This window comes from Tamandua tetradactyla, chromosome 3, assembly GCF_023851605.1.
Source record: "Tamandua tetradactyla isolate mTamTet1 chromosome 3, mTamTet1.pri, whole genome shotgun sequence".
Classification (NCBI taxonomy): domain Eukaryota; kingdom Metazoa; phylum Chordata; class Mammalia; order Pilosa; family Myrmecophagidae; genus Tamandua; species Tamandua tetradactyla.
Genome location: NC_135329.1, coordinates 59,250,194 through 59,273,586, shown reverse-complemented (window position 1 = coordinate 59,273,586; position 23,393 = coordinate 59,250,194). Strand labels below are relative to the sequence as shown.

At 38.2% G+C, this 23,393-nt stretch overlaps 1 protein-coding gene and 1 long non-coding RNA gene across 6 annotated transcripts in view; one reads left to right on the top strand and one right to left on the bottom strand.

The window, feature by feature from the left end:
• The window catches only part of LOC143677345 (uncharacterized), an 83,955-nt gene extending 66,994 nt beyond the window's left edge, over positions 1-16,961 (bottom strand). For all 4 annotated transcript variants that reach the window (XR_013172516.1, XR_013172518.1, XR_013172515.1 and 1 more), the window contains exons 1-2: positions 16,449-16,961; positions 14,204-14,351 (exon numbers count right to left, since the gene is read on the bottom strand). This is a non-coding gene — a long non-coding RNA (uncharacterized LOC143677345). The remainder of the gene's footprint in view (positions 1-14,203; positions 14,352-16,448) is intronic.
• Positions 1-23,393, top strand: part of LOC143677338 (uncharacterized) — a 124,191-nt gene that overhangs the window by 56,299 nt on the left and 44,499 nt on the right. The window lies entirely within an intron of this gene.

Here is a 23,393-nt window from a genome sequence, read left to right as displayed (position 1 = left end):
TGGTAGTTAGATTCAGTTGTCAACTTGGTCAGATGAAGGTACCTAGTTCTGTTGCTGTGGACATGAGCCAGTGGTACATGAACCTCATCTATTGCTCATTACATCTTCAGTCAGCTAAGAGGCGTGCCTGCTGTAATGAATGATGTTTGATTTAATTGGCTGGTGCTTAAATGAGAGAACTCAACGTAGCACAGCCCAAGCGGCTCAGCATACCTCATCTCACCACTCGCAGCTCAGCCCAGGCCTTTGGAGTTTCAAACATACAGTATTGAATAGGGATTATTCTACCTTTATGAAATGGGATTTTGATTAAAACATGGCTTTTCTAGGGGACATACATCCTTTTAAACCAGCACAATGTAATACAGCACTTTAACAAATTGAAAGGGAAAAATCACATCATCATCATGATAGATGCTGAAAAAGCATTTGACTAAATTCATCATTTTCTGATAAAAGCACTACAAAAGATAGGAATCAAAGGTACCTATCTCAATATGATAAAGGGAATATATGAAAAACCAATAGCCAGCATAGTAATCAATGGAAAGAGACTGAAAGCATTCTCCCTAAGATCAGTAAAGAGACAAGGATGCCCAATGTCACCACTATCATGCAACATTGTGCTAGAAGTATAGAATATATATATATAATGCTGAGTGAAATAAGCCAGACACAAAAGGATAGATGGTGTATGATTCCACTTTTATGACCAGCACAAAGGTATAATCAGAGGCTTACAATACAGAATAAAGGGGACTTAGAAATATATAGAGGCTAGAGATGGGTGAACTGTTAGCTAATGAGGTTGAACTCCAATGTAAGGGAATAGAAAGAAGTGAAGGTGGTTCTGTAGTGGGTCTATAAGTAATATTACTGTATTGAAGATGAGCAAGATTGAGAGGGGTTGTATAGACCTATGTGTCCCACTAGGTCTATGAATTTCTAGTGGGTCTATTTCCCACTAGAAATATGAATTAATTTTTGCAAAAATTACTTCAAAGATAAGATTCGTATTCAAAGAGTGTTTAAGTCCAGGGTACAAGGAGAAAACTGCTATTGCATGGTATGGGTCATGTTCCAAAGGAAACATCAGCACTACCACAGCAACAGCTGAGGTAAATAATGGGGGGAGGGACAAGAGTTAAGAGGAAGTTTAGGTTTCCTGTTTGGCCAGGGTGTGTTTATTGGTTTTCTTTCTCTGGGGAACAATGAAATGATCTAAAATTGAGACTGTTGATGGACTGTGGACTTTGGGCATTATACATGATGCCTGATGAATGCAGGTGGTTGAAGGATGCACTGACTGAGATGTAGACTGGCGAATGATGGTGTATACTTATGAATGAAGGTTGTGTTGCTACAAAAAGGAACAAAGTCATGAGGCATGCAATGATATGAATGAACATGTGGGACTTTGGAGAGGCAAAATAAGCCAGAAACAAAAGAACAATGGTATGTTCACCTTTAGGGTATGCTTATAAGAAAACGGGCCTAGATTGTAAGCTTTTAGAGCAGACACATTAAGTCCCGAGTGGTGATTGCTGTTTCTGAATTTTGAGGGGCTGTTTTATATATATATATATATATATATATATATATATATATATATATATATATATATATATATATATATATATATATATATATATATATATATATATATATATATATAAATCCTATCTTTACAGATAAGAATGAAGCCAATCAGGTTGAGGTTAAAATAATTCATAACACATGGGTAAGGAAGACAGTGTCTATAATTTAGAACCACACATATTTTTTGAGACCAAAGGAAGGAAGATTTATTTGGGGTCTGGAAATGAAATTGAAATTTCTGTAGCACATAATCTAGCTCAACCTATCTGTATAGGCCATTTGAACTATGAAACACAGAGAGCCCAGAATAAGAAAGAAGTCCTTTAATCCTGTGTAGATTATTGTAATGCCAGGATACATCCTAGAGTATATTAAGCAGATAATAAAAAACTATTGCAGGATGGGAGAAAGAATATGGAACCATTAAACCTTACAATCAGGGAATACCCTTACACTGTGTCAAATTTTAGGGGCACCCAAATCAATAGGCCATGCCCTCAATCATGAAGCTTACTCTTGTGAAGCTTCTGCAGTTATCAGAAAAGCTTAAACTATGTATAGGCATGCCTAAGAGTTACTTCTAGAGGACCTCTTCTTTTGCTCAGATGTGGCCTCACTCTCTCTAAGCCCAGCTCTGCAAATGAAATCATTGTCTTTCCTATGTGGGACATGACATCCAGGGGTGAAAGTTTCCCTGATGATGTGGGAGATGACTTCCAGGGATGAATCTGGTGCTGGCACTGGGGGATCAACAATTCCATCCTCACTAAAAGGGGGAAAAGAAGTGTAACTAATGAAGTAGCAGTGGCAGAGAGTTCACATAGATTCGAGAGGCTACTCTGGATGTTCCTCTTATGCAAGCTTCAGTTAGACCTTGCTACCTATCATAACATACTAACCCCCAATAAGAACAATTTCAGCCAATACTAAACACCTAGGGTAATATATAAGATTCCACAAGGGTTCCATGCACTAGAGTAACTTTCCAGAAACCTACAACCTCCAGATGGGTCCCTGATCCAGATAAGTCCTGAAACCTAGAGGGCCCAGTATCTCCAGAACATCTGTTAGTTCCATCTCCCTACCCCATATTAGTGTCAGGCCCTTCCAATATGAAAAAAAGTTAGAATGGCCATAGCCCAAACATCCCTAAAGAGAGAGATGGAAAGATTAAAGGTGTTGGTGGAGTTATCCAGAGAAGACAGGATTTAACAAATGAATATGATGGCTGAATCTTTAGATTGATATCTCTTTTAGCCTCCAATATCTTAGAGCAGCTAGGAGTTAAAACCTAAAGTTATGGAATTGTAACCCATTTCAAACTCTGAAATATGTTCTACAACTAATTTTGGTGCTGTGCTTTGAAATTTATTGTTTTGTATATGTCATTTTTCACAAAAAAAGAAGGAAAAAAAGCCTATTGTGATGATAAAAAATATTTAAGCCTTCTAGCCTCCTATATTCTGGAGCAGCTAGAATAAAAATCTAGAAGGAAAAATCTGAGAGGATGGTATGGTAGCCCATGACAAACACTGGGATCTGTCCTATAACTACTGGTTGAAGAGTGCTTTGAAAATATATCGCTTTTGTATTTCTTTGCTTTGTATATATGTTATACTATACAATAAAAAAGTTAAAAAAAAAAAAAAACGTCTCCAGCAGGGGAGATGTGGATTATTTGTAAAGGTTTTTTTGGGGGGATGAGGGGGTTTAAAAGATTTGTGGGCTTTTTAATTTTTTTATTAATAAATGTGTGTTCCGAGCCTGGAGCTTACACTCGGCACTCTCAGCATTAACTGAGGAGGCTTTGGAATCTAAAAACAATAGGAAATAAATGTTCTCTATGTAGCTTGCTGGTGTCAGGGAGTGAAATATGAACCATGTTCTCATAATATTATGACTGTGCATTATGAACTGCCTGGTGGCTGCAGGTGTGATTGGTTCTGAGCTCACTTTTTATCACCTCCCCTCAGAATTTTGTCAGGGTTGGTGTTGCCTTCTAGATGGTGACTGTTGAAAATAATGAAAGGCATAGAATAAATTTGTTCACCTGGGGTAAAAGTTAACAGGGAACTCAGAAGACAGGCAAAGGCAAAAGGGGAAAAAGCCTGTTGAAAAAAGATAGATTGGGGAATAAGGTCTTCAAAAGTTTTCTCTAGAAACCAGAGAAAGTAGGAGGTCAAATACATGTCCAGCACTACATACATGATCAGAAAATACCTGTAGACTGTTTCTGTTGGTTGAATTGGTTTATTTCCTATTGTTTTTAGATACAACATTTATGGATGTCTTCATCAGATAATTAGCTAGGTACAAAGGTAATATGACAGAGACATCAGTGACCACACATGACAAATAAGCCTTTAAAAATAGATTTAAAAAATACATTAGAAAAGTAACAAACAAAAAAACTACAAAGAACAACTAGCAGCACAAAGATTACAGGGAGGGGAGGAAATCAGATTATCATAAATACCACATTATACCATACAAAATGTCTAATTTCCAAAAGTAATTATGAGGCACCCAAAGAAACAAGATTGTATGGCTCAACTCACAGGAATGATAAGAAAGAAACTACCAGAAACTGTTCATGAGGGAGTACAGACGTTGGACCTACCAGAAAAAAGACAATTTAACTCTCTGTAATATTATAATAGATCTTATGAAACCATGGGCAAAGAAATAAAGGAAAACAAAACGACAGTGTCTTATCAAATAGAGAATATCTATAAAGAAATTATAAAAAGAAACCATACAGAAATTCTGGTGCTCAGTAGTACAGTAACTGAAATGAAGATTTAAGCAGAGAGCTTAAGAAAAAAAGTTTAGAGCAGTGAAAGAAACATAAGAGAACGGGCAACCTGGGAGACACGCAAATGATATTATTTAATTTGAAAAGCAAAAGAAAAAAAGAATATAGAAAACAAAACAGAGCTTAACAGCCCTTATAGGAGGTATCTCTTCTGACTACAAGATTGCAAAATTCACATTTCTTTCCCATTCTTCTAGGTTGTTCCAGAAGAATGGGAAAGAAAAAGGCAGAGAGAATATGTGAAATAAAAATGAACAAACCTTCACAAATTAAATGAAAGACATATAACTACATATCTAAGAAGCTCAATGTATTTAAAGCAAGACTAACTCAAAGAGATCCACACAAAGACATATTTTAATCAACCTGTCAAAGGACAAAGTCAAAAAGAAAAATTTAAAGGAAACAAGAGAGAAGCGACTCATCATATACATGGGATCCTTTCTTATATTAGCAGTCTATTTCACAGTAGTAGCAAACAAAGTGTGAGGATATTAAAAAGTGGTGAAAGAAAAAAATCTTTCAATCACTAAATCTATATCTAGCAAAAAACCCAACAATATGAAAGGGAAATTAAGACATTCCTAGATAAATAAAATGTGAATGAGTATATTACTATTAGTCTTGCCCTTCAACAATTGTGAAAGGGAATCTTTATGGCTTACAGAAAGGACAACAGACAGTTACTCAAGACATATGAATAAATACAGAATACCAGACATGTTTTCTACCTAAGTACACAAATGTCAGTATTTTTTTATTTTTCCTTTTAACTCTTCTTATTATCCTATTTATTTAAAAAACAAAAGCATAAAACCATAATTTAAAATATTTGTTAGAGAGAACATTAAGTATAAAGGTGAAATTTGTGACAGTAACACATAAAGAAGAGGGGTGGAGATGGAAAAAAGCACAGTATTTGTATACTACTAAAGCTAAGTCAATTTTAATACAAATGATTTATTATGAATTTAAGATATGAATTGTAATCCTTGGGGATATGACTAATTAAATATGGGGAAACAAATAAAAAGAAAAGCAAATGAGAAGGAAATTCAAAGGAGAACACTAATGCAAAATGAAGTAAAGAGAAAGGAAGGAGAAATGGGAAAAATTAGACCCAAAAACACGTCTGATAGAAAACAAATAAAATGACAGAAGTTCTATCTTATTAGTAATTAATTTAAATGTAAAAGGAGTGAAAAATTCTAGAGAAGATGGTGAAGTAGGGAACTCCAGGAATCACTCCTTCCCCCAATACAGTTCTGGAGCTCTGAAGGCCAAAAGACACTGTAGAACATCCTGGAAAGAGAAGTAACAGGCTGTTAAACCATGGTTAAAAACTAAGAGTAACTCTCTCCACACTCATCCAGCAGGTTGTGTAGGGATCCAGGACTTGGATAGCTGCTGCTGACAGAAAAGGACATAAAATCCTCTTCCCAAAAATTGGGTTGGAGGGGAGGTATGCCAAAGCACTGATCACAACTTTTGTTTAGCATATATGGATGGCTGTGTCCTGGCTGTGTGCTATTGTTTCAACTGAAACCAGATAAAGGCAAGGTTGTGGCAACCATTGTTTCAACCCCACCCCCAAAAGGGGCAGAGGCAGTGGAGGTTTGAAGACACAGTGCCTCCTCAGAACTGTGGGGAACATTTTTCTGAAAGATGCCATCCATTGGGCAGGCCAGGAAATATACTGCATGTTGAGAACAAGAATCAGATAATGAAGAGCTGGAAAAATCTAATCAAGTAAAAATAGTCAATTCCAAAGCTCTAGAAAAAGTTGAACCAAGTGTCAAAGAAGGGTCTTTATGAAAAGCAAATCAATAATAAAACCCTTGGAAAGAGAGAGAAATTGGCCTTCAGAATAAAGTCGTCAGATGGCTAGACAGCAGCAAAAATTGTGAGCCATACTAAATAACAGTAAATTATGACCCAAAGAAAGACATTAAAACTTCTGTGTAGACACAGAATTAGGAAAAACTAATCAAAGATGTTCAAATAAATGTCTTAATCAACTCAATGAATTGACAGAATTTATGGCTAAAGAATTAAATGTTTTGAGAAGAACCTGTGTAAGCATAAAAAATTTGAAAGTATAAAAAGAAACATAACAGAAGTTATGGGAATGAAAGGCATGGTAGACATTAAAATACAACCTGTTATTAGGTATATACTTGGAAGAACTGAAAGCATAGACACCAATAGACATTTGCACGCTGATGTTTATGAGGGTATTATGCATGATTTGAAGTGGACGGAGGTGGTCTAAAGGTGCACTAACTGATGAACAGAAGAGGGAATTGTGTATACATAGAACAGAACATCGAGTGGCTGCAAGAATTAGTGAAGTTGTGAGGCTTCCAACTAAGTGAATAAATCTTCGGGACATTATGTTTTGTGAAATAAGCCAGAAATGAAAGGACAGATACTGTATGATCTCCCTCATATAAACTAACTAAAATGAGCAAAAACTGAGAGTTGAAATTGAGAGCATTGGTTATTAGGGAATAGAACACGGGCAGAGATTGGGCAATCAACTGATTTATTAATTTCAATCAATTAAGAAAACTTTCTTAATTTTGTACTTCATCCTCAGAATGTTCAATGAGGATCACTATAAACGTTCCTAGATTGCAAGCTCTTACAGCAGTCACATCTATTCCTGCGTTTTAACTGTTATTACTAAATTATGTGATGCTCAGCTTGTTATGTATAACTAGTAGTTTCCTGGAATTTCGGGTATGTGCCTGACATCTGAGATAAAGAGACAGAGTTTTGCAACTCTGAAAGGCAGCATTACCCCATAAAGAAACTGCTAATGAAGCTGAAAAACAGATCAGACTACAATTAGAGATATGAATGAAACAAACTTGGTTAGCTCTAAGGTAAATCAGAATACAGGGTAGAGGATGCTATTGACTGTATTTCACAACTTCAACTTCTGTGTGAGACCAAAGGAAGAGATGCTTATTTGATACAAAATTTAAATTTTTGGTAGCACAATATCTAATTTATGCTGTATAGTGAGTTTATTTAAACAACATTATTTTATGTTATGTAGAATAGGAAATGAGATCCTGTTATTCTATACAGGTTAATGTAATACATGATATATTCTGGAATATTGTGGGCAGAAAGTAAAGAAGTATTTGCAAAGTCCTTTCAAAGGACTGGAAAATGCAGAAATATTAAATATCTCCACCTGGAGAACTCCTGATATTCTTTCAAGTATTAAGGTTTCCCAATGATCATGGGGCTTGCCCTTATAAAACTTATTCCTGTAAAGCATGTTCTGAAAAGGAGAAGCTCATCCTACTTATAAGTATGCCTAACATTTGTTCAGATATGGCCTCTCCTCCTAAGTCAACTCTGCAAACAAACTCACTACCTTGCTCCCTACATGGGACATGACTTCCAGAGGTATAAGTCTCCCTGGTAACAGGGGGCATGACTCCATGAAACAAGGCTGGTGCTGGCATTGTGAAATTTAGAAGGTCTTCTTGACCAAAAGGGGGAAAAGAAATGGGACAAATAAAGTTTCAGTGGCTAAGAGATTTCAAATAGAGTCATTCTGGAGATTATTCTTGCACATTATATAGATACTCCTTTTTAGTTTCTAGTTCCTTTAGCTAGAAGGAAATACCTGAAACTGCTGAACTGTAATCCAGTAGTTTTGATTCTTGATGACTGCATAACTATAAAATTGATTGTGGTGATAAATGCACAACTATATGATGATACTGTCAGCTATTCTTTGGATGGATTATATGGCATGTGAAAATACTTCAAAAATTGCATTAAAATGAATAAAAGCATGTCAACAGAGAGGACCTATGTTCCTTTTCTGCCTGGCTTCACTATGGCCCAACTAGCACTGGACTATCGCCAACTGGAAGCTCCCAACATTTTCTCTATTCATGCCACAATTGTATATTTTTCCTCACTCTCTGAATTTGTTGGAATTTCTCACCACAAATGATCCTGATTCAGTAACACAAATTGGAGCACATCATAATTTCCAGCTACTGAAGCCCACACTGAATGCAAACTTTCCTAAGATTGGCAAAAATATTCCTTGGGAAAGTACAGAAGAAACTATATGGGAACAAGGCAGAAAATGAAACATTCTGTGCTTCCTGTTTAAGGAAAATCACCTTGGAGAAACCCTGGCAAAACCTCCTGCTCTGCACCAGCAACAGGAACAGGAAACATTTGATGCACTGTGAAATACCACCCAAGTATGTAAGGGTTGCAGACAGGAAGGAGATAACGAACTACCCATCCAGGAGCCTCTCATATTTCTGGGTAGCCAGGGTGAGAGGAGAAAGGAGGGGGGCGTTCTGGGACAGATTAACATTAGGATAGTGTCTGAAGTTGCTTTTATCCTTTTTGTTTCCTTGCAATCTTGGATATTGGAAGGGTCTGTCACTAATATGGGGTAGGGAGATGGAACTATCTGATGTTCTGGAGAGGCTGGGCTAGGTTTCAACACTTATCCGGACCAGGGACCCATCTGGAGGTTGCAGGTTTCTGGAAAGTTATTCTAGTGGCTGGAACCCTTATGGAATCTTATTTATTGCCTTAGGTGTTCTTTAGGATTGGCTGGAATGGTCCTGGTTGGGTGTCGGCGGGTTATGATAGGTCATTATTGTTTGGATAAATGACATATTCCTAATGTCTAGCACAATGCTTGGCCTATGGTAAACATTCAACAATTTGGGTTGAATGAATGGAAGTAATAGATTAGGGATTCATTAGGGAAATATACCAGGGTATATAATGGGAATATTTTAAAACTACATGGAAAGAACATAGGATGAGGCACTAGAAACAATTTTGAAAACTGAATATGCCAGAGAGATCCTGGAAGAGTGAAAAGTGGATTAGTGAAAAAAAAGGTGGCAAATTCAGCTGCAGTGAAGGACCACTCCCACTGTGGAGGTACCTTCTATAGGCCGCCTTGAAAGTCTTCTGCTGACTATACCAAGACCACATGGAGGGGGAGCATGGGTAATCACTTCACCCCCAACGGAGAGCCTTGAATTGCACGTCCACAGAAAATTCATGAAATGTTAAGCAGATCCACAGAAAATTAATGAAATGTTAAGACTTTTGCCACTTTAGCTTGCAAGCTGCCAGAATGCAATATAGCAGGGCTGAAATAGCTTTTTTTTTTCCACAATCCGTGTGACTTTATTATGGTTTGGTAATGATTCTTAAATGCCATGATATTTTATAAAATACCTTCTCAATTTATTCCAGGACAAAAACTTGTTTGCCAAAATAAACTCAGATACAAAGTCTAGATACAGCTTCAATTTAGTGGTGCATCTTCTTTGAATAACTCACGAAATAGCTTTTTAAAAAGGGAATTTAATAAGTTACAACTTTGCAGCTCTAAGCCTACGGAAATGTCTAAACTAAGACATCCAGGGAAAGACCCCTTAATTCAAGAAAGGCTGATACATCTGGTATGCCTATGTCAGCTGAGAAGGCATGCTGGTACCCTACTACTGAGCTCTATTGCTTTCACTTTGCTTCTACGGGGCTGGCTTTCATCTCTTCACTTCCCTTGGCTCTCTCTAGGTTCTGGCTTGCTTAACATCTCATGGTGACATGGGCTGGGCTCCAAGCATCTCCAAACATCTGTGTCTCTGTTCTCCAAGTGTCAGCATCTGTGTCAGCTCTGCTCTGAAGTTTCTGTCGGCTCTGTCATTTCTGAGGTTTCTTCAAAATGTTTCCCCTTTTAAACTCTAGTAAACTAATTAAGACCCACCTGGAATGAGCTCAGTCACATCCCCACCTAATCAAAAGGTCACACCCACAATTGAGTGCATCACAGCTCCATGGAGATAATCTAGTCAAAAGCTTCCAACTTACTTCAATTCAAAGTATTGAATCAGGATTAAAAGAAAGGCCTGCTCCCACAAAATCAGATGAGGATTAAAACATGGCTTTTCTGAGGCACATAATACTTTCAAACCATGACATCATTCCAATGGGTTTCTTTTAAGATCTTATGGTTGAGATCCAGATCCAATAAAACTTGATAGTTTTACTGACACCCTATAATCCTCTTTCCCTGCCTATCTTGACCAAATACCATGAAAAACAGACCTTTCAGGGGAGGGAATTCCTTGCCACTTTTGTAGTCCTGGTTCTAGTTCTCAAGGGTAGAAGGTAACAAAACTCAGGAGAGTAAGACCACCCAGGGATGAGGGCACAGAAGTACTGCTGTGTGTCCCACTGTTACACTGTTACATGCTCCTTTGCAGTGTAGTGGTGATGGTAAGGCAGTACTTAATCCTGTAGTTTTCCTAAAGATTTCCTAAAGGTGCAGTATACAGGGTGGCCAGGGCTCGTAGGATAATCTCCCCTAACTGCCATCAGCCATTTCCCCTTTCCTTAATGGAAAGTATAATTAACACCACTTTCTGTTTTTCCAAATGAAGGAGCAAAGTTTGAGAGCCCTGTTTTATAGAAACTTGCTGGCCCACCCCTACTCAAATGGCAGTATGTCCCAGTTGCAAGCTACCTGTTTTGCGTTGGAGACAGCACCCTCCACAGGATTTATTTTTTATTTATTAAAAAAATACTCATTGAGTATCAACTGTATGTGCTAAAAACTGCTACAGATTGGACATTTGGAGGAAGAGCATATACTGGGTGAGCCAAACAATCTGAACATATGATTAAATAAGTCATCGTAAATATTGTATTGCTGGCAGCATAAAGTGGGAGTAACTGAGTGGGAGAAATCAGAAGACTGTAACATTGCCCCCTTCTTTTTTACCTTATCTGTGAGATAGGTGTCAGTTTTACCTCATATATATATGAAAGCTAGGTTGTAAAGTGTGCCTTTATTTACAATGTTTGTCTTCCCAATGCGAATATTTTCTTATGAAATGCCTCTCTGTCTATATTTGTAGTAATTTTTCTTATCACAAATTCTGTTCTTTCTGATATTAATATAACTACTCCTCTTCTCTAATGCTTACTGTTTGAGTGATTTATCTTCTTATCATTTCACTTTTAACCTATTTTTGGCTAGAATATCAGGTGAATATCTTGAGGAAAGTACACAGTTGGATCTTGCAATTTCATCCAATCTGAAAATCTCCAACTTTGACTGGAGGGATTAGGTAATTCATAATTAATGTATATAATATCTTGATGTATATTTCCCAAATTGGGATTTATTTTCCATGTTGTTTTCTTTTTCATACTTCTGTTCCACTTCACTGCCTTCATTTGCATTTTATATATATATCTTACTGTATCATTTAATTTCATTTGTTCATTTAAACTGTCTGTTTATTCTTTAGTTTTTCGTAATTGAAATATTAGCATATGTATCTCAATTTATCACAGTCTAACTTAATCTCAGAAAAATATAGAAACTTTGCCCCAGTGTACCGCCATGTCTTCTCCCTTTCCTTTATATGTTGTCATTATATACCTAAGTATGAGACAGATCCACCATATATTATTATAATTATTATTTTATACAATCTCAAGTCTTTTAAAGAAATCTAGACAAGAAAGAAGAAAAGGTATGTGGATTTGATTCCCTGTATAAAGTAGTTTGTTTTCAGTGTGAATTACTAGATTTAAAATTTTTTGTAAGGTATGTTCATAGTAGATTGAATTACATATTCACAAAACACACATGTTCTCATTCTTCATCCTTGTACCAGTGTGTGTAAACCTATTTGTATATAGGACCATTTGAAGGTGCATTATCAGTTATACAGGTGGATCATTTGTGAACAGGAATTTTTAAGATCCTATTTAGGTATCACCAGAATGAATCAGGGTGGGCCTGAATCTTTATTGCTGGGTCCTTTATAACCTGAAGAAATGTGGCCACAGTCAGTAGGAGAAAGCCACAGGAGGATTCTAAGGCATCACCATGTGACAAAAGATGGTCATCACCAGAATGCTATGTCTCCAATATTAAGCATTGTGTTACTGACATCTTGACTTTTGACCTCCAGCCTTTAAAACTTAATTAAAAGGAAGAAAAATTGGGTCTTATGTGAGCTTCTTATAGAAAGCATATAGATGGATTATTTACGCTATCCATTCTGCCAATCTGCATCTTTTGATTGGGGAGTTTAACCCATTAACAATGTTATTAGTGTAATGGCACTACTTTCTTCAATAGTTTATTCTTTGTCTTTATATGTTATATCTTATCTTTGTCTCTTTTTACCCTTTTAAATACCTTGACTGATATTCATTTCTAAATTCTTCACCAAGCCTCTTTCTTCTATCTTTTCCTTTCAGCCTGTAGGTTTCCCTTTACTATTTCTTTAAAGGCAGTTTCCAGGTTACAAAAAAACCCACTCAGTTTCTGTGTGTTTTAAACTCCCCCTTATTTCTGAAGTACAGTTTTTCTGGACAGAGAATTCTTGGCAGGCAGTTTTTCTCTTTCAGCATCTTAAATACATGCCTTCTTGCCTCTATGTTCTCTGAAGAGATATGAAAACTTAATCTTCCTGGGTAACCCTTGTATGTGATGAATCACTTATCTCTTGCTGCTTTTAGAACTCTCTCTTTATCTTTGGCATTTCAATGCCCCTCATGGGGCGTGGCTGCAACATATTCTCCCAGGAGGTATTTTTGTTGTTGTTGTTATTGTTGTTTTGGCATGGGCAGGCTCCAGGAATCAAGCCCAGGCTCTGGCATGGCAGGCGAGAATCCTGCCACTGAGCTACCATTGCACCACCCTCTCCTAGGAATTTTAAAATGTTTTTTGGTAACTGTCATTTTCCAAACACCAAAATGTATAGCAAATAAAGGGCTCAAAATATAGGCTGTCAGTAATGTGGTGAATTTGATCATTTCACCTTAAATCTCTTTACAGATGTTCCAAGTAGCAATCATGGAAAGCTAGTTTAAAATCTATTTAATTTTTTTTTTTTTCATGGGCAAGCACTGGGAACCAAACCCAGATCTCCAGCATGGCAGGCGAGAACTCTGCCTGCTGAGCCACCGTGGCCTGCCCAAAATCTATTTAATTTTAAACCTTTTCTTCTAAATTATACACATTAAGAGGAATAACGTCATTATACATGTCACCAAAATGTCATTTTCAGGAGAAAACAGAACCAAGCATCCCAACAGAACTTTTCTATAATGTTGAAGAATTCAATACCTTCCCCAACATCATTTTCAAGTAGGAGCTGTCAAGCAGGCAGCAGCCAGTTACTTACAGCCCCCATCAGTCCTGTTTCAGAAACACACAACCCACACGGAGGCCCTTCTAACAGTCAGAAAAGATAAATTCAAAGGACGTAGAAGCTGATGTACAACACTGAGTGGGTATGAAAGTGATACTAAATTGCCACCTACAGATGAAATTATATTTTGTGGACTAAAGCAGCAGGAACTCACGTTTAGTACTTAGCCTGGGCTAATTTCATCTCAACCTGCATCCCTTTGTCTAAGGATAGGTAAAATTCAGAAGTTAATGCCAAGTTACCTTTGTCTTTCTATCTAAAAAATATTCCAAATAAGCTAGACAATATAGCCAGTTTCCACACAGAGGCTTCATTCAAAATTCGGTTCTCTCAATCATTTTGCCAGTCTTTTCTTGTTAGTGATGCTTAAATTCTAGGACTGTAGAGTTACATATAAACACATTTATAAACACCACTGACCAAAATAATCAGATGGCTCCTGAATGCCCCAATGGAGATCAGGATAAAGGAACATCCTAATGCAGAAATGAGAGGGCATTAAATGATGCAGCTGGTAAAAGAGAACCACATTCGACTTAACCTTTTACTGAGGAAAAAGACAATGATGAAAGGGGACTCTGTCCACTCAAGTCTCTTCTTAACCATGAGTGGGGCATTTGGCATTGCAAATGCAACTTTGATAAGCTCGACTGGGTACTAAATATCTTCTTAAATGCATGAGAAATCACCTGAAGGGACAAATACCAAAAGTCTCACAGGAAGGAAGTCCCACTGTTGAAGGGGCTGAGACTAAAACAGTATAAAGAGGTGACCGTATTCATGTTTTGTGTAATTACAAATCAATGTTTAAAATAATACAAAATTGTGACTGGGCATAGATGAGAAGTTGGAAGTGCCCTCAAGAACTGGAAACCTCCACTCTCTGGATCTCCAACATGCCCTTCTGCATTGTCCCAGGGCCCCTCTAGACTTCACTGTGATTTCTAGCTTGAATTTCTCCATACCTGGACTGTATGCGCTGAAGAGGGTAGAGAAAGCACCTATCTAGGTAACTCTCATACCACAATACCCACAGAGTATATGCTATATGAAGAGAGTCAAGGAATATGACCAATGTATCTTATAGAGAATAATTAATATATAGAAAAAAGTCTTTGATTTAGACAATCAGGATTCCAACACATTTTCCCCACCTTGCCATTTTTGGGTAAATCTTTCTGCCTACACTCCTACCTAGTAAAGGGGTGAGAATATTTAAACCTTCTACCTAAAATGAAACTTGAGGGAACATCCTCTTGGATTGGGTCCCCAATCCTTGATATATGCACCTCTACTCCCTGCTGAGTGATCCTGTCTCTTCTTCTATTTCCTTACCTATGAAAATGGGGCAGTGACGGTAATATAAGGGTTATGTGAGTTAGGGTCCATAAAGGAATGAAAACAATGCCCAACACACAAATACTCTAAGTGTGAGGATTTATACATTAATGTCAAATTTCACAGGGAAAGAAACTGTGACCAGAGAGTGGTGTCTGTGGCTGCCTCTAGTGGTGAAAGAGTCCTAGCCCATCCAGCCCTTCCTCATCCTTGGTATTGTGGAGGCCACTGATGTGCCAGGCTGGTTCTAAGCACTAGAGCATGATTACTGTAACATTTTCTGATGTTTGGTTTTCAGGTTTTGTTGTTGTTATACATTTTTGAGGATTTTAATTTTATCTTTCAACCTTTCTATTTAATTGTTCATTTTCCTTTCACGTTTTTAATTTCTAAGAGCACTTCATCAGTTGCCAAATGTTTCTTTATAGCCTTCTGTTCTTGTTTTTTGAAGCAAAATCTCTGTCTTTAAAGATATTGTTTTTAGTTTTTTTCTGCTTCCTTTATCATCTCAGTTCCTTCTGAGGCCCAATTCTTTTGGTATTTCTCCTACTTGACTGGTGTCTGGTGAGCCTGGGATTCTCAGTTGCATGACCAGTCAGGTGCTTCTAGTGCCAGGGCTCCTGCAGCTTTAGGCTAGGATCTGGCTAAGCCATTCTGCTGGGGAACACTTAAGTACCAGTCCTTTCTTTTGAGTTGGGAGCAGCTCCAGAGAGGAGTTCTCCTCTCCCATGAGCCTCAGAACAGGAAGCTTCTAGAGCTCATTCCCAGTTACTACTAGGCCAGGGGGGCTATGCTTGCCAGCATGACTAGGGAAAAACATCTGAGGTCTCCCTCTCTAGCTGCAGTGTCATGCACAATGCCTCTGGCACTAGCCTCCACATCAGTCTAACACAGCCACCACTGTCCACCTAACTCCAGCTCCACAAGGTTACCACGTTTTTGCCCTCATGGGTTTTTGCCTTATTAAAACCCTTCCCTACCACACTTAGAGAGATCTCAGGAGGAACAGGAGGTATGTCTGCCATATGTAACAAGAGGTTTTCTTTATTAAATAGACTCGCCCAACTGGGGGAAGCCACTTTCTTGAGGTTTATTGGGCCAACAATCTCAGGTTCCTGACCTTAAATTTAGTTTCTTCCTGGTAGAAAACCTAATTCCAGGTTTAGGACCGGGCCCAGCACATCGCAATTACCCAGAGCAGCTCGTCCAATACCATGGATGGCAATGCTTAACTTCTGAAAATTAGTTCAGGAACAAAGGTGACTCTGCCTGTACATCCTTCAAGAGAGATTGGTTTCACGCGCCCCAGGTCTTGGGTTGTAGTTCTCACCTACTGTGTTTCATCAAACCCACGATGTCATCAGCTTTAAGATGTATTATTGTTCTCTGAGTCACTAGGAAAGAGAAAATGTTGCCAATTCAACAAGACACCGTTAATTGTTACAAACCTGACATCTTAGAGATGTTAAATGCAAAGAATATGCATGTCGAAATTGATGAAATACGGCGGTTTTGTGGTCACTTTTCTAAGCCTGATTGCTTGAGGAGATGGGCTTCTGCGGCCACGGTGGTTTCTTCAGCCCAGGTACCGGCGCTTGTCTCCGGGGGTTGGACACTGAGAATTACTAGGACAGCACCGGAAGCGCATTGCCACCTCCTTCTACTTATCTCCAAGAAATACGTATTATCGCGAGAGGTCTTACTTCCGGGAGCTTTCGCCTTTGCTCAGATCGCGTAAGATGAGAAGGGAGGAGGAGCGTGAGGCGTCTGAGGTGGCCGCGGCTGACGCAAGATGGCGACGGCGACCGTGGCTCTCGTAAGTGAGTTCGCAGGGCGCGCAGGCTGCCCCACAGCTGGAGGGAGCGGGTCGTCGGCCTGGCCCTGGGCGCGCAGAGCTTTCCAGAGGCGCGGAAGCCGCTGCGCGGTCCCGGTCGTACTCACGCGGCCCTTCCTCCGGGAGGGTGAGGGGGGCGGGAGCGTGCCGGCCGCAGCTGGCTCGCGGATACCAGGTAAAAGTTTTTAATTTTCTTCATTTCAGTCAGTGAAAATCGAATTACAGAGATGTTGCTGCTATAATACTAACACATTAAGACTTCAAGATTATCTGTATAAAAATTATGAGTAGTCGCTCACACATTCTAGATGTTTGGAGGTACTTGCATCGGACTATGGCATTGCTAGTTCGATTCTTTATGGTTCATATCAATTTGAATACATTTTTCAAATTTCATTTCCATTTTCTAAGGCATGGGATTTTTGAAAGCATAGGAGGCTTAACGGGTAGTAATAAATGTTACTTGTTACCTTAACGTGTATCAGACAAAATTTTATGTACTTTTGTATATACTAGCTCATTATTACCCAGAAAATGTTACTTAAAAGGTAGCCCTAATTGTTGTTCACATTAACAGATGACAGATCTTAAGAGAGGATAAAAGACTGACAAATTCAAATCATCCTTAAGGGGCCTCAGAGAATCAGCGGTTTTGAGCATAATTAATAGTTAGGTCCTCTTATTGTTCCCACTTCATGGACTGGAAAATGAGAGCATGCAAAGTCAAAGACTCCCCAAAACACTCATTTGTGCATTAAACCCTCACTTCTCCAGCAGCTTATCCTGGTTCAACTTTTGCACTGAAAATGTTTTGATAGAGTTAGCACAAAAACATTTGGGCCTTTGACTTGCAGTTCATTTAATCTCAGCTAATTCCCATTTTGAAAGATCCTGACATCCTGTAATGATATGGTCCTTCTTTCTTCTTTTTTTTAATTTTTGTTTTTTTATTGTATAGTATAGCATATATACAAAGCTAAGAAATAAAAACACAATAGTTTTCAAAGCACTTTTTAACAAGTAGTTACAGGACAGATCCCAGAGTTTGTCATGGGCTACTATATGATCCTCTCATTTTTCCTTCTAGCTGCTCCGGGATATAGGAGAGTAGAGGGCATAAATATTTTTTTTATCATCACAATCAACTTTTTTCCCTTTTTTTTTGTGAAAAATAACATACAAAACAATAAATTTCCAAGCACAGCACCACATGTTTCAGAGTTTGACATGGGTTGTAATTCTGTAAGTTTAGGTTTTTACTTCTAGCTGCTCTAAAATACTGGAGACTAAAAGAGATCAATTTAATGATTCAACATTCATGTTCATGTGTTAATCCTTTCTTCTCTGTATAACTCCACCATCACCTTTGATCTTGATATCCCTCTCTTTAGGGGTGCTTGGGCTATGGCCATTCTAAATTTTTCATATTGGAAGGGTCTGTCACTAATATGGGATAGGGAGATGGAACTCGCTGATGTTCTGGAGAAGCTGGGCTAGGTTTCAGGACTTATCTGAATCAGGGACCCATCTGGAGATTGTAGGTTTCTGGAAAGTTACTCTCATGCATGGAACCCTTATGGAATCTTATATATTGCCCTAGGTGTTCTTTAGGGTTAGCTGGGATGGTCGTGTTTGGGGGTTGGCAGGTTATGATAGGTAACAAGTTCTAACTGAAGCTTGCATTAAGAGCAACCTCCAGAGAAGCCTCACGACTCTATTTGAACTCTCTTTGCCACTGCTACTTTACTAGTTACATTTCATTTCCCCCTTTTGATCAGCACAGAATTGTTGATCCCATGGTGCCAGGTCTGGATTCATTCCTGGGAGTCATCTCTTACATTGCCAGGGAGACTTTCACCGATGTATGTCATGTCCCATGTAGGGGGAAGGGCAGTGATTTCAGTTGCAGAGTTGGGCTTAGAAAGAGTCAGGCCGTATCTAAGCAACAAAAGAGGCCCTCCAGAAGTAACTCTTAGGCATGCCTATAGGTAGTCTAGGCTCCTTTGCTACCTGCGTAAGTTTCACAAGAGTAAACTTCATGATCGAGGGCATGGCCTACTGATTTGGGCGTTGCTAAAGTTTGACACAGTATTAGGGGATTCCCTAATAGTTCTGTATTCTTTCTCCCATCCCTCCTGGAATTTTGCCAGTACTTTTTTATTATCTGCTTAATATACTCTAGAATGTATCCAGACATTACAATAATCTATACAGGATTACAGGACCTCTTTCTTATTCTGTGCTCCCTGTGTTTCAGTTGTTCAAATACAGGTAGGTTGAATTGATTATGCACTACAGAAAATTTCTGTTGCAGACCAAATAAACCTTTCTACCATTGGTCTCAAAGAGTATGTGATGTTCTAAAATATAGACATTGTCTTTCTTACCCATATGTTCTGAATTACTTTAGCCCCAACCTGCTCGACTTCGTTCTTATCTCTAAATATCAGATTATATATATAAAACAGCCTCTCAAAATCCAGAAGTAATAATCACCACTCCAGACTTAATGTGTCTGCTCTAAAAACTTATGATCTAGGCCTGTTTTCTTATAAGCATTTTCTACAGGTGATGGTCCTTATTTCTTTGAGATCAGGTATGGTGTTGCGATAACAATGTAATTAAGGATAGAAATATCTAGACCATTCTTCCAGATACTGGTCATCTTGTAACTTTTTAAAATTTGTATGGGCCATTGGCTTCACTCAAGCTTGATATATCAATTAGGACAATTTCCAGTCTTCAAGCTGGTGACCCAGAGTATGCTGAGAATGCCCCACTCTTCCCCTAAGCAAAAACCAGAAGCTGATACAGTTCTGGGTTTTCCATAGCTTTATGTGCACCAAATTATAGCACTATAAATATGTATTTAGGAAACTCATCATAAAAATGGAGCATCTTTGGACCAAGATCCCCCTAATTCACGCGGCTCTGCTACCCAGGCCATACAGAAGTTTAGAAGCCCTCTCTAATAGAACTGACTCATGTTCAGAACACCTGAATAGCTGAGGATCCAACAGTCTTCAAGCCACACAAGATGGACATGCAATGGAAGAGAAGAAACAATCCGCACAGATTTCATAGTGTCAAAACCCATGGCTTGAATGTGTTTATGTCCACTGGGTTCTAAAGTATTTTCTATTCCAGGAACCCTGGATAGAGGGTGTCCTGACCCCTCCCCCTTTATTTTTTAACCTTGACTGTAATATACTAAAGATAAATTTTATAAAACCTTTTCAACTGAGGCTAGAGCTGGAGACATAATTGGCTTTTGAGAAACATTAGTGCAAAACTTACCTTTTTGTGGAAGAATCCTTTAGGTACTGCTTTAAAGTTAGACTAAATAATCTCAGCAGTGGTGTTTGGGGACCTTATCACTTAATTTGCATCATTTGCCCTAGACAGGTAAAGAAAATAATAGATAAGTAATGTTTGTGGTGTTCCAGAACCCAGGCTTCTTGATTCCTTTACCACTAGCAACATATGCATTAACAAATCATGCAGTAGTTGTGTTATTAACTAGTTTAAGCAATTTTGGCCCACTTGACACTGTTTTGAAACTGTGTTCTGGCCTTGTCAGTGAGGGGAACCTAAGATCTGTTTGAGATCTGGGTACAGTTAGAAGCCACACTTGTCAGGGACTCCTTTTTGTATGCTGAAACTACTCTCTTTGCCTTGTGATAGTCCTAATGAACCACTGTGTCATGTATTCAGTACTTTATGCAGTACCTTTTAGGCCTCTGCTGTTGGATTGATGCTGGTCTTTGATGTGTCACATAGAGCGAACACTAGCCTTGTGTATCTTTTCTTGGTCTTAAAAGTGATAGTAATTTAACTCCATTTTCATTGAATACTTCATGAGGGGAAAAAAATTCAGTATACTAGTTGGTATACATAAAAAGAGGTTAAATTTTTTTGAAGTGAAGACGATGATTACCATATTTAGATTATAGTCTTGAAATTTGTGTGAAACTAGTGTCACTGTATTTTCTTTCTTTGTACACCTCAGATCTGGAAACTGTTTTTTTCTCGGGCATGGAGAAAATTAAGATTTTGCTGTATGAATACATTTTTTCTCCCAAATGAGCCTCATACCTTTATAAACATTAATAGTTTACTCATGAAAGGAAAGAGGGAAATTGCCTTTTTATTTCTCTTCGCTGTGAACATATTCAGTCGTTGTCTTGAGACCTGTCTCAAACTCCTGCTGTTTTAAGTTTTGGATGTTATCTTGTCTGCATAGGGAGTCCAGAATGATCAGAAGAAGTAATTTATTTGTTTCCTTCTATGTGAACAGTCCAAAAATAAATTAATTATTTGGATCTCAGATGAATTGGGTAGCATCCATTCCATAAAAAGAAGGGGATGCCTGAAGCACATGAACAACGTTTATATAGACAGAACGAAGTAATCTTAAATAAAATCATCTTATTGGTTGGTACAGGAATGTTTTCCTGGGCTTAGCCTTGCGTTAGATGAACTAAGCTATAGAAGAAAAAGGGAACTGGCTATTAATGATAGGTGGTTCTCATATTTCACATTTTGGGAGTAGAAGGAAAGAGAAAGGAATTTGGTTAAGTTCCAGCTTGCTGACATAGGGCTTAACATGAGGTTCTCCATCTCATGCCTCATTAATTTATCTAACTATTTCCTTTTTGTTTTTTAACTGTCTTTTAGGCATAAAGAGCAGTGATTGAAAGTTTTGGAGTTCTGCACCACTCTTAGTTAACTGCCTAAGGTCTTGGAGTAGTAATTACAGGTTGTTTTGATGTTGGTCATAGGTGATCATGATGATGTCAGTTTTTCCTTGTTCATCACTTTTTTTTGTCATTCCAGACATAAAGAAAGCATTTCTTGATTCACAAGCAACAGGGTACTCCCATTTAATACTGTTGAGAGAAGAGAGTGCACCAGGGAGACTATCATGAGTACTGTGAGTAATAAAATGCTAATATGCACTTCTCTTTGTAAATTTCTAAGCTCAGGTCACATGATTTAAACCTGCTGAAATGAAAGTGATTTAAAAATAGCTCTGACAAAGACATTATGTGTTTGAACCATATGGCTTGTTCTGTTGTTTCATGCAATTGTGTCTCAACTTCCCCAGAGGTTTTTACTCAAGACTAACAGGTGTTGTTGGCAGTGGAAAAAAATGCCTGCTTGTTCCCCAGAGGTTTTTACTCAAGACTAACAGGTGTTGTTGGCAGTGGAAAAAATGCCTGCTTGTTAAGTAATCCAGGCTATAAATGCTATTGTCTAAAACAAGTTTAGCTAATGAATCTAAATGAATCTAATGAGCATTGCTGTGTTGCTATAGCTCTAGCATTAGATTCAACAAATTCTCCTATTATAATTGATAGATTTCTAATCATAGTTTCATGATTTCCCAAGCCAAGGTAGCAATGTTTTTCCACAAGCAAAGCCAGCAACCTGAACTCCCTAGGTAAATTCCCTTTTGTCTGAAAATGTAGATTGAGGTGAATAGAATGTTGAGTGATTATAAACTCATGAGGGAACAGTGAAGAGACCTAGTTCACATTTCCCAGACATTTACCAGATATTAAGGCAATTTAGTGTCCAGGCAAATACCTAATCAAAGCCTCCTCAAATAAAAAGATAGCCTGGCAGAGTAATATAACTCCTGCCAAGATGATGTTCTTTATAGACCCATTACTATCAATACTGTCATTTGTTCTTAGTAACCAAGTATCTGTGATATTGGCAGTACAGATAAGGAGTCAATAAAAATTTATTTGTGTTCTGAATCTTTGGCATAGCAAGGTTCTTAAATCTGCAAGTGCACATGAATTATTATTGTAACTTGTAGTTATGGAGGTATATGCACAATCACATTAAGATTTCCAGGCTTTTCTATGACATCTGTGTAATTCTCTAGGTCAGTTGTGTATGTAGTGAGGTTACAGGTCCAAGAAATATTAAAGCAAAGTAATGAGAACCTTGGGCCTACTATTTGAGTTTATTATGTAACAAATGGTACAGTTTGATCCAGAGAGATTGATGCATTTGGGACCAGAAAGAAATTTGTTATGGCTAGAATAATGGGATTTCCTGCATCGTGCATAGATCAGGGTTTAGAGTGACTGCATTAGTTAGGGTTCTCTAAAGAAACAGAATCAACAGGAAACGCTCTCAAATATAAAATTTATAAAAGTATCTCACGTGACTGTGGGAACACAGAGTCCGAAATCTGCAGGGCAGGCTGTGAAGCTGACGATTCTGATGAGAAGGTCTGGATGAACTCCACAGGAGAGGCTTGCCGGCCAAAGCAGGAAGAGAGCCTGTCTCTTCTGAATCCTTCTTAAAAGGCTTCCGGTGATTAGATTGAGCTTACTCATTGCAGAAGACACTCACCTTGGCTGATTACAAATGGAATCAGCTGTGGATGCAGCTGACGTGATCATGACTTAATTCTATGAAATGTCCTCATTGCAACAGACAGGCCGTCACTTGCCCAACCAGACAAACAGGTACCACCACTTGGCCAATTTGACACATGAAGCTGACCAATCCAATATTCTGTGAAGTTAACTGCCTTTGA